General features: G+C 42.3%; 1 protein-coding gene across 2 annotated transcripts in view; it reads right to left on the bottom strand.

The window, feature by feature from the left end:
- CYTIP (cytohesin 1 interacting protein) overlaps positions 1-3,966 on the bottom strand; it is a 75,371-nt gene extending 71,405 nt beyond the window's left edge. For both annotated transcript variants that reach the window (XM_037523362.2, XM_037523361.2), the window contains exon 1: positions 3,847-3,966. The gene's annotated coding sequence lies outside the window, so the exon portion shown is untranslated. The remainder of the gene's footprint in view (positions 1-3,846) is intronic.
- Between the last annotated feature and the right edge of the window lie 8,737 nt (positions 3,967-12,703).

Genomic DNA, 12,703 nt, shown 5'->3' on the forward strand with positions numbered 1-12,703 from the left:
TTGGCCGCCAGCCAGGAGCGGTGAAGCCAGGAGGCGAGCGATCGCGAGCCAGAGAGCGAGCAAGGCCCACGTGTTTGGTTTTTATATCCAACCTGGCTGCCCAACTCCACCCTCAGGTCCCAGCCACCCTCCCCTTGGTGGTGATGGGATTTGTCTTTCCCAATGTCCTGATGGCTTTAGTCTGGAGTGGGGGTGGAGTCCACAAAGCCTGTATGAGATTATCTCAGGACATCCTTTCCCCCTAACAGTATGTTTAATAGTATACAAAGTACATAAAAATCAGGAAAAAAAGAGTAATTTTACCTTGCAGAAAACTGACAAACACTACCTGCACAGAATGATCAAGGCCATCAAAAACAGTCATAAATCATATTGATAGCATTTATCCTTTCTACGATATGATGAGAATGACAGGGTACATATGTGATCTTTCTCCCAATAATTCATAATATTAATCTAATCATGAGAAAATCTCACACAATGATCAATTAAGGGACATAAAACACACTAACAAGACAAAAAAAGATCTTTATTAAGTAGAGCTGTTAATGAAAAGATATAACCAATTAAGTAAATTAATTAAAAATTTTATCTTTATAACTGTTATTATGTTAATATCAACACCATCGTTATTCAGCTCTCCCTACTTTTAAGAGCCAGTCACTGAAGATATGGAACGTATTGTACTACAACTGTAATAATAACATAGAGGGGAAATGGTATACTTTAGGAGTGTCTTAGAAAACCAAAAGGAGCTAATCACTGATGGCAATGATTAAGCTAGCTGAAAATGCTTATTTTCTGGTTTCAAATTGAACAGAAGAGCATAAGAAAGGAGGACAGAAAACAGAAGGATCCAGAACAAAAGAGGAAAGAAGGAATGGGAAGGATTGGATTGCGGGATAACATTATCCTTAGAGGGCCTCCCTGGTGGTGCAAAGGGTTAAGACACAACCTATGAAGCTATCCACACCCTCTGCAGCAGGAGTTCGATCCTCAGCCAGGGAGCAACCCACATGGCGCAGCAGACCTCTCCTGACTCGCCTGCTGCTCCCCTCAGCCGTATATTTCAGTCAGTCTGCCTGTTCTGATCCCCACTCTGTCTTTGGTGAATCCTCTCACCCCCTCCCCCACCTCTAGCCTGTACCCCAGCTCTTGTATGCATAAATAAATAAATCTTTTTTTAAAAAAAAATCATTATCCTTAGAATTAATTTTTGCCATTTTTTGTTTTCTGAAAGTGATAAAATACAGATATTCTTATAGAATATACAAAATAAGTTGGTGGACAGTTGTAGATAAACACTAAGTGAAAAAGTTGTTCTGTCTCTAAGGTCTCTTATAAAAACTAATTTAAGAGCATCTTGCTTTCTTTCATTAGGTTCCTTTCTTTTACTCTCTAGACTTGAAACATTGATACCTGTTTTCTAATTTTACCAAAAATACATTTGAGCAAGTCAATAATTGGCTGCAATGTTGCCTTGCATAGTTGTGTGAACTTCTTGTGTATAGTTTGTGGGTGTGTGTTTACACTCCTATGTGAACTGGTGCATGCCAGTTCTGTTTAAAGCCTCACTCTTAGTGGGTACAGTATTTTCACATACTTTATTAGCTCATTCCATCTTCTTACCTATCTTTTTTTTTTTAAAGATTTATTTTTTATTTTTATGCATACAAGAGCTGGGGTACAGGCCAGAGGTGTGGGGGATGAGAGGATTCACCAGAAGCAGAGTGGGGAACAGAACAGGCAGATTGACTGAAATACACTGCTGAGGGGAACAGCGGGCTAGAGGGGAGAGGTCTGCTGTGTCATGTGGGTAGCTCCCTGGCCGGGGATTGAATTTGTGCTAGCAGTGGCTGCGGTTAGCTTCATCAGTTGCATCTTAACCCCTTAAGCCACCAGCGAGGCCCTTCATACTAATCTTTTAAGAAGAATATGAGCTTAATAGATGAAGAGATGAAGAAAGATTTAGTGTCTTAAAGAGAATTTATAGCCCAAGTCATCTGCCAGTGGTCTGGAGAAACTTTCTATCACATCATACTGTGTGAATGCCTTAAAAAATATGAGATTCAGGGCCTCCCTGGTGGCGCAGGTGGTTGAGCGCAGCGCTGTGAAGCTGTCCACAGCCTCTGCAGTGCCAGTTCGATCCCCGCTGGTCTTGGAGCAACCCACATGGCGTGCAGACCTCTCCTGCCTCACCCACTGCTCCCCTCAGCAGTGTATTTCGTCAGTCTGCTTTTTCTGTTCCCCGCTCTGTTTCTGGTGAATCCTCTCACCCTCCCGCGCATCTGGACCGTACCCCAGCTCTTGTATGAATAAAATAAATCTTAAAAAAAAAAGAGATGCAATTATTTCTTGTACCTTTTTTTAAAAAAAGATTTATTTATGCATACAATAACTGGGGTACAGATTGGAGGTGCAGGGGGTGAGAGGATTCACCAGAGACAGATTGGGGAACAGAGCAGGCAGATTGACTGAAATACACTGCTGAGGGGAGCAGCGGGAGAGACAGGAGAGGTCTGCTGCACCATGTGGATTCTTCCACGGCTGGGGAACGAACTCGTGCTGCAGTGGCTGTGGATAGCTTCATAGATTGCGTCTTAACCCCTTGTGCTACCCCGGAGGCCCAATTTTCCTGTACCTTTTGAAATGCCAGCACAGTGTATTCTGCCCCTCCTTATTTAGCAAAAGTTTACATATGTATGTTACATAACATTTTTTTTTCCTGTATACCTGGAAGTCCTCTAAGAATCCAGATCTCATTTAAGTGCTACATTCCCTGACTGGTTAGATCTCATCAATATGCATGCAAATAATTATTTTTTTAATTCTTAATTAATTTATTTAAAATTCCCACCACCAATTCACCCATGCACCATCACCATAGACCCTTGTACTAAGGAATTAAGGTTGAAAGTTTTTGTTTAGAGAAAACATCAAAAACTTTCAACCTTAACTTTTGAGCAGGCAATGCAAATTCATTTTTCCTGCCAATTCCAGCAGAGGGCAGAATGCTCCCATCAACTGCCAGCTAGCTGGCACCACCAGCCAAATCAGCCTACTAATTAATGTAGAGTGTTCTGGCATTACAACAATCATTTCCTCACCTAGATCTCAAAAAAGACTTGGTTTGGGCTGAGAATAGCGGTTGTGGAATGTGGTCTGAGAACTATCAGAAAAAGTTATGCTTTGGAAGCTGCCCATACTTTGTTTGGGATTTCAAGTTTAAGACACCTAGCCAGTTCCGATTTACTTCCTGGACTCTTTGAATTAGAGAAACAATTTAAAATACAGCCTGATAATTTCTGTTTTTTATTTTACACTCACATGCCCCATCTTGGGTGCCTTACCAAAATCCAATCCACAGCACCATCTCTCTCTGTCCTTCAAAACTCCTCACAGCTCCCATCGCATGGCTTCCTCTGCCTGTTCTCAGTGCACAGGCCCCACTGAGAATGGATAATGACCCCCTGTCTGCCAATTCAAATCTACTTTTCCCCCAGACCTGACAGGAGCCACATTTTCCAGGAAGTTTCTAGAGATGCCAGTGCCATGATTATCATCAAGAAACTTGCACAAAGTATGTACAGGGTAAAGTTTTGTCCCTGGTCTTGAGTGTAAAAAAGATATGGCCCATTCCTTCTAGCTCAGGTTGTAGCACTGTAAATGTTGTAGAGCAACCCCGATACAAAACGAGGTGCCTAACTGTGTGGGTCCTCACCCGCGCGAGTGGGGGTGGGGTCCACAAAGCCTGTATGGGATTAACTCAGGACATCATTCCCCCTAACATAAATACAAACTAGAAAGGTACGAGAATGAATGCCACAATTCACAGGAGAGACTTACCAGTGTTTCTGAAGATGGCTGGAAACTGAAAGAATCTTCTATCCTCCTGTTTTCAAACTACTGACATTTTGTTACTGGTCCCAGTAGTTGCACTACAGGGCAAGACTGACCTTTTAGGAAGCTTTGGAAAATTTGGCCTTTATCTTTGCCAAAGGATGCTGCATATGGGAGTTCCCTTCCCTGGGGTGTGCTTGAGGGTGCGGGAAGGTTGAAAGGATCAAGGTGAATAGGCAGGAAGTATCAATGTGGGAGGGGGAGGCTTAGAAAAAGAATGAAAATTGTAGGAGCAAGCCCTGGAGGCTTGCATTCTTCCAGATTCTACACCAACACCAATGGTCCAGACCAGACCTTTTGAAAACTTGGAGATGCCTAGACTGAAACCACCCTCTACTTGGCTTCCAGCAGTTAACCTCTAAAGAGAAGCCAAGGAGCTTGCAGGTAACCAGGCAGCTGAAACTGCCTACAGTCTTTGCTATTGTAGTCTGGAGAGAGAGCAAAGGCTCCAGGCCTAGTATCTCACTGAGCTATTGGTGGTATGGGTCAAAGTCTCCTGAAAAGCCATTTATCAATAGTCTGCCACCTCTTTCCGATAGTCTGGGCTGCTCTCTGTTCCAGCATCTGGTGCTGTGCATTCCGATCGTTGCTGCAGGCTGATGCTTCATCTTTTCACAGGTCCACCTATGATCCCCTTCCTCTGGGCTAGCACCAACATTAGGATCCCTGTTGCCGCCTGCCATGCCTCCAGGTGATTGTTGGAAGGATGAAGGCCTTTTATTTGGGACTTCTGAACACTGTGGACTCTAGGGTGAGATAGCCAACCACTTGTGGTCCCTGTCCTATAACAGATTTGGCGTCCAACGTGATTTAGGACAGAGCCATCCATGGTTAGTCAGCCCCATGGGGAAATTGGGCTTCCCTATGGCACTGGCTACCATAAGCGCAAATGTGATTTTTGGTTTCTCCAGTGTGTTTGTTTCATATGTCGATTTGCTGTTGAAAAACTGGTTTGGGCTTTGTGAAGATCTGTGTGTCTGTGTCTAATTTGTTTGTAGTGACTTGCTAAGAGGTTTTAATTTGTGGAAATTTTTTCTGTGCCAGTTTTACTCAAAAGATTAGGCAGTACATTGGACCATGTGGCCAGATCAAAGGTGGCGTCTGAGGCCACTTGGCGGGCTCTTGTAAAAATCAGAGGTTCTTGTTGCTAGGACTTTGGAACTTTTTTTTTCTTTCTTTTTGTAATCTCTGCTGTCTCATTAGCATTTCTAAAGGCAATAATGGTTCTTCAGTGGTATGTTGCTTTGTCTTTGGCTACTTCCTGCTCTCTGCCTGATGGATTTTGCAAGCCAATTGTGGAGTAGTGGTGTTTAAAGTAGCAAGTGTATGCCTGGGTGTTAAGTGCAGAGTACCCTTAAGCAGTAACTGGTAATTGCTGGTAGCCTTGATGGATTCTTGGAGATAACTTGAATTTTTGCAAAGTCTGGATCAGAAAAATTAACAAGATTTTGTCTGAGTCTGAAAGGATTTGCTGCTGTGAATTTTGTCTACACAATTTGTTTTGGGCATGTTTGCCATTTTGAATCCTGGATTTGTTCAGTTGCTGGTGTAAGATAAGATTCTAAGTTTCTGCTTCCTACTGAGGAAGGTCTGTTATGGAAAGCACTCTTTAGAGTGCATCATGTAACTGTACCAGGTTTTCATACCTGTGTTGTTGTTATCCCTCCCTAGTGTGGGGGAGGTGTAATCTATGCTTAGATGTTGAATCTGCTCTTTCAGCTTCTGTCCCAGAGTGGCTAACAGAAGTAAGGAGATGACTCCTTTTATTTATTTTTTTTTTATAGAGGCATGTTTATTTATTTATTTGTTTGTTTGTTTGTTTGTTTGTTTTGTTCATACATGCACTGGGTACAGTCAGAAGCGCGGGAGGGCGAGAGAATTCACCAGAGCCAGAGCGGGGAGCAGAGCAGGCAGAAGGACCGAAGTACACTGCTGAGGGGAGCAGCGGGCGGCAGGAGAGGTCTGCGCGCCATGTGGGACCCTCCTCCGGTGGCCGGGGAGCAGCCGGGGATCGAACCGGCGTCGCAGAGGCTGCGGGGCAGCTTCGCAACCCAGCGCTCAACCGCTGCGCCACCAGGGAGGCCAAGAGATGACTCCTTTTAATTGAAAGTTAACTACTGATATTTTGATTTTGCTTTTTCAGGTTCTATTTCAGGAAACCCAAGGAGTGCCTGCTTGGTGGCTAACAAGAGATGACTCCTTTTGCTTAAAAGTTAACTTTTATTCTTTAAGTTGCTGTACAGAATACCCCAGGATTGACTTCTAATAAAAAGTCTTCAACACTGAAAACCCTAAGGTGATAAACAAGGTCATATAACTCTTGTGATTAATAAAACTTTTCCTTCCTATTTCCAAAGTCTTAGGTTTGCAGGATGACAACTGGAAATTTTTCTGCCAGCAACACTCCACATTTTTTTTTGGACTTTGACATTTTTTTTCTGAGCCTATGGAGTAAAACTGCAGTTACATAACATATTCTACGTGGCATAACTAAAAAAAAAAAAACTGTCTTTGTCTATATGTTGTATGTCTGTATGTCCTTGTGTCTAACTGTCTTGACCTCCAGTGATCGACAAATTGGTGTACATGGTGCCCATAGACGTTGGGAAAAAAAAAAAAAGTCTCCAGTTATGAGAAAAACTAAAAGTTATGGTTTGATTGTCAACATTGTGCTACTGAACTAAGCCGGTGCCTTCATAGACATTGAATATTGTTGTTTCTGTTAATTTTCTGATATTTATGGCAAAGCTTCCCAGAAATCAAAATTCAAGTACAAATTTGGTAGCCTGTCATTTGGCTGATGCAAGGAAATTTTGTGGAACCTCAGTCGAGCTCCTGAGACACTCCACAAAGTTTCTGCCTTTCCTCCTGGGAAGGCATTAGATGAATTTGTTCTATTTGGCTTTTACCTAATGAAGTAACACTGGAAGGGAAGCATTGTCACTTGAGGAAATGGTAAAACTTCGGTATGTACAGAAATGTTAACAGTGGTTTTCTAAAATGTGTATAAAAAAACCTCTCAGTATCTGGTATGTATGTAAATTGTCAGTGGTGATTGTCACCTTGTAATATTGTATAATTCAATAGTTTAATATCTACAGAAATTGTATCTGGCAATATAGGGAGAAAAGGTCTCAATAGATTCCTATTGATAGAACTGTTGAGAGTGAAAAACTTTCCTACAAAGGACTGAATAGACCTGGAAATACACCTGACATTTACAAGTTTTCTTTGACATAATACTGGTAATTTTTTTATGCATTTTGTCCTGAATCCACACAGTTTTGTTTTGTTTTGTTTTGAGTAACCAGGATCTGCATCAAGGTTGCAATTTTTTTTCCAGCAAAGCTAACTTGTCACATTTTCTCTCCCCTTGATACCAACACAGCATACAAATAGTGGTAGCAATTTTTGCTACTTATCTCAGAGTCTGTTTCTGCATAACTTCCATAGGGATTTTGTCTGCTTAAACAAAAAAAATTGGACGTGAGTTTGATTGTGTGTGGCTTTTTGTGGAGTTCTTCCAGAAAGTTGAAAAAGAGCTGAACCAAGAAGAGGAGAACATGTTTGCCTTGTTTGTAGGGTTCCAGAAACCTCCAAAGAAGGTGAGGAAGCTTGCCTCCATTGGCAGGACTGGACAACCCGGCCAACGAAAAAGCCCTGGTACCCTCGAGAAGAGGAAGCCCAGGTGGAGTCTGATGAGACCAACTTTGTAACTGAAGCCTACATCGACTGGATGCCACCGGTTCGCTCTGTTCCTGTATGAGGTATTTCAACAAAGCCAGCTAAAAATTGCTGTTAGTTATTTCTGCCCTGTGATTTTATGCAAAAATAGGAAAAATGGTTTAAAAGTAGATTTAATTTGCAAACTTTTGCTATGCTGTTTTAAAGTTTGGGATCAAGGTTGAGAGAATTCGTTTTTGCATAAGTTGAACAATTTTAACATTCTTTCCCTGTGATTTTGATATATTTGCTATCTTGTTTTAGCCAATGCTCCAAATTTTTTTCTTTTGGCTTGGATAATGGACTGTTTTTAAGTAATAAAACTGTCATACTGGACATTCATGGACAATGCTGCTGACTAATTGTTGCTTCTCTTACACACATTGTATCCCTGAAAATAGACTGTCTCCTAAGATTACACCATGAGATCTGTGCCACCATAGATATGGTGGAATTAAAATTAAAAGGGGGGATTGTAACAGGGTGGTCCCCAGGAAAGGGGGAGGTTCCCTGCCCCACCCAAGGGAGGGTGGAGCTATACAGGAAGAGGAGAAGCTGCAGAAGAGACTGAGGAAAGAAGGAAGCAGGATGGAGTCAGTGAAAGGTTCGGCGCGGTAAAGAAAAGGAGAGCCAGGCTACATTTCTCAAAGGGAGGGAAAGTTTATTGCGCCCTGGGCGGATCTCACGCACCCAAGGTGGGGGTCAGTGAAGCCGCGCACGTTGTTAGGGGGAAGCAGGGTTTTATAGGGCGAGGAGAGGTCAGGTGGGTAGTTGGGCTCGTATGGCGGGAAAAGTTTGTAGGGCAGGTATAGGTTCTTTGTCTGAGATGAGACTCGTAGAGGGAAGGGGGAGGCTCATTGTCTGAGTCCTCCAGGCAGGTATCTGCATTCCTGCCCCCCAGGTGGGCTTCCTGGTTGGCTCCTGCATTCCCGGACCTTTCAGCCAGGAGACCTGGAGGAGGCGCATGGAGCCTAGAGACACGTGAAGAAACTGCGCTTGTCTTTTTGGTCGTGGACTGGGTGACACAGATGTGGATGAGACCCAGGGGGAGGTGACAATGGCAGCTTTTATCTTGATGTTGATTTTGCTCTTTTCCTTCCGGGCTTGTCTGGTTGTTTCTGACCCTTTTCTGTGGGTCCCCACTGGAAGATGCCTTAGACTTGTGGCAGGCTTTGGGGCCTTTCTCTGGGCCAATCCCATTTGGATGGACTTTTACCCACGAGGGGACGGGTAACTTTGGGTGCTTCATTTAGAAACTAGACTCTTTGCCTTTCCTGTATTGTTTCCTAGTTTTATTAAAGTTCCTTCCCATTAAAGTCTCCTATGTTTTGTGTTGATGCGGCGGATGGCAGAACCCATTTAGAATAGGCAGATTTGCAGGGTTTGGGCTGCCCCTCTCCCTGTCCTATAACATTAGTAGCTCTGTTTCCCATTTGTTAAATAGTCCCCATTATTGTTGTTCCCTGAACTTGAGTGATCTCGCAGTTGTGCACAAGGGTGAAGAACTGACAGAGATCTGAACTTCATTGGACACTGTCCTTGGAGGGCCTTAGGACACAGAGAGCCCTGTATCAATTTGTTGCCTGTACCTCAAAAAATTCCAGAGTGGGGTCGTGCCTGAAGGATGGTAAGTTGTTGGTCAGGCTCTGCATCTCTCCCCAACCTAAGCTCAGCCCCTCACTCCTCCCAACAAAGGAGAGCAATTCTATGTTTACTTGTATTATTTGTATAAGTCTCTGGATTTATAAAGATTCCCTTTAAAGAAAAATGGCCCATAAAAGTAAGCAAACAACCCACTCAACAATAAGCACAAAAATGACAAAACAAATTTCTTTATTTTTGTTTTTCATGATTACTTCTGTTTCTTTTATTGAAGCTTCACACACACACACGTCTTTTCTCCTTTAAAAAACATGTTTATATATTTTTTTATTTTTTTAAAGATTTTATTTATTTATGCACACAAGAACTGGGGTACAGGCCAGAGGTGTGTTGGGGGGGGTGAGAGGACTCACCAGAGAGAGAATGGGAAACAGAATAGGCAGATCAAATGAAATACACTGCTGAGGGGAGCAGCGGAACGGGCAAGTCAGGAGAGGTCTGCTGTACCATGTGAGTAGCTCCCTGGCAGGGGATTGAACTCTTGCTGCAGTGGCTGCAGATAGCCTCATAGATTGTGTCTTAAACCCTTGCGCCACCATGGAGGACCTATGTTTTTATTTTTTATTTATTTTTAACTGAGGTAATATTAGGATAACCCCATCAGGTATGGCCACCACAGTGTACCCAACACCAGCTCACCCATAATTCACCAGATAGTCCATTATGCTTCTTCCTTCCCTTGTGGTTTTTACCCCTTCCGACCCTCCCCATACACAGAACCGTATGCTTCATTTCTATCAAAAGATAAACTCATGTGTTTTGTAGCAACATGGGTGGGACAGGAAGGGATAATTCTAAATGAAATAAGTCAGGAGAAAGATAAATACCTAATGGTGTCACTAATATGTGGAATATGGAGAAGCCAAACTAAGGGTGAGATAAAGACAAGCTTAAAGTCTAATCTTTGAAAGCTGAATATAGAACTGAAGCACAAAACAATTTTAAAAACAGTTGAAAATGACTGCTCAAAACGTCAAAGGTCTTTCTTAACTTTTGAAGAACCAAGCCTGGAAATACCCGTGGTAGTTGTGGGCTGGCAGAGGGGAACACTGATAACTGAATCCTTCTATGTAGCCTCAATGGACCAAAATGCTTTCCACTAAAAGATGAGGTTTGCATACACAGTGTCTGTATATAATACTACTGCTAGTCTCCAGGAATGCAAAGTCAACCTCCCAATTCTAATGCACAAGGTTCACTCTAACCTTTCCCTTTTCCTCATTTATATCTCTTTTTTTCTAATGGTTATAAATTGGCTCTTACCCAAAATTTATCTATGTATTTACTCAATTTTAGAATATATATAAAATAGTTTCAGAATTACTAATATATGCCTCTGTGATAAATAAATTTACTAAGAAGAGTATAACATTTGCCTACAGTTCCTGTCTTTGTCCTTGTAGAACATATTCAAAATACAGTTTTCCAAAAAATTATGTAGGATTATTATTCTTTCTTTTTTTTTTAACATTTATTTATTTATACAAGAACTGGGGTACAGTTAGAGGTGTGGGAGGGTGAGAGAATTCACCAGAGACAGAGCGGGGAGCAGAGCAGGCAGACGGACCAAAGACATTGCTGAGGGGAGTAGTGGGCCAGGCAGGAGCGGTCTGCTGCTCCATGTGGGTATATCCCTGGCCGGCCAGGAATCCAACCCCCGCTGCAGAGGCTGTGGACAGCTTCACAGCACTGCACTCAACCGCTGCACCAGCGGGGAGGCCCTGTTTTCTTTTTATGCAATTTCCTATGTTTGTGGTTTTCTTTTCCTTAGAGTTAGATTCAGTGGTGTCATTTTTACTGTGTTTAGATTTTTACATATCCTGGTTAATGTTGATTATCTATTTGTTTTATTTATTTTTATTTTTTATTTATTTATTTTTTTTTTTTTATAGAGGCATGTTTTATTTTTATTTGTTTGTTTGTTTTGTTTTTGTTTATACATGCACTGGGTACAGTCAGAAGCGCAGGAGGGTGAGAGAATTCACCAGAGCCAGAGCAGGGAGCAGAGCAGGCAGAAGGACCGAAGTACACTGCTGAGGGGAGCAGCGGGCGGCAGGAGAGGTCTGCGCGCCATGTGGGACCCTCCTCCGGTGGCTGGGGAGCAGCCGGGGATCGAACCGGCGCCGCAGAGGCCGCGGGCAGCTTCACAACCCAGCGCTCAACCGCTGCGCCACTGGGGAGGCCCTATCTATTTGTTTTAATACGTGAAAAACTACATAGTTCTAAAAGTCAGAACAATATAAAAAGGTATGCTTCAAGAGGCTTCTTACTCTTCCCTGGTACCCATTTCCACTCCATCATCCTTTCCACTCTACTTCCACACACCTCTGTAGATAACCAATCATATTAGTTTATAATTTGTCTTGCTATATATTTCTTTTTGCACAAATGAGCAAATCTATGTTGAATTTCTTATATCCCTATCATTTTTTTTTACTAGAATTAGTACCATATATAGATGATTTATTTATTCATACATACAAGAACTGGAGTACAGGACAGAGGTGTGTGTGCGTGGGGGGCAGTTTGAGAGAATTTATCAGAGACAGAGTGGGGAACGAAAACAGGCAGATTGACTGAAATACACTGCTGAGGGGAGCAGCAGGCAAGTCAGGAGAGGCCTGCTGTGCCATATGGGTAGCTCGCTGGGCTGATTGGGGATCGAACTCGTGCTGCAGTGGCTGTGGATTGCTTCATAGGTTGCGTCTTAACCCCTTGCACCACCAGGGAGGCCCTATATAGATGTATTTAGACAATTCTTTTTTCACATAAAAGTATGGCCTGATTAATACTATACGTTGTTTCAGAAAGGTCCTCATTCTTTTTCAAAGCTACAACATTCTCTCTAGTGTGTATTGAATGTGTCATAGATTTTTTTTCAATCACTCTCTTATGCACGGCCATTTAGATGGTTTCCCATATTTGGCATTTACCTACCATGCTCCCACGAATAACCTTATGCATATGTTATTTGTGTGTATGGAGGTGTGTCTTCAAAATAACTTCCTAGCAATAGGATTATTGTGTCAAAAGGTAAATACATATGTGCCTTCCTGGGGACTTTTTAACACTGATTAATGTGCAAGTCCTACACTACACCACCACCACCATCCTCTCATCACCCAGAGCCCTTACTATAATTGTCTGGAGTGGGGCCAAACATTTGTATCACTTTTTTACAGTTTATATTGCTTTATTGAAGTATAATCTGAACCATAAGTGAAACAATTCAATTATAAGAAAAACACACTGATGTACAACTGAACAATTTTAAATAAATTTATAGTCGTGGTATCTTTTCAAAACCCCAAATCAGTGATTCTAATAACAGAAGTTTAAGGCTGCTAAAATGATCCACAGTTCTTGGTGTTTGGGGCTGTCATACGGTGTCACTATTAAAAGTCCATTCTGCCACTTG

This window comes from Talpa occidentalis, unplaced genomic scaffold (assembly GCF_014898055.3).
Source record: "Talpa occidentalis isolate TD23 unplaced genomic scaffold, MPIMG_talOcc4v2.1 talOcc4.3, whole genome shotgun sequence".
NCBI lineage: Eukaryota > Metazoa > Chordata > Mammalia > Eulipotyphla > Talpidae > Talpa > Talpa occidentalis.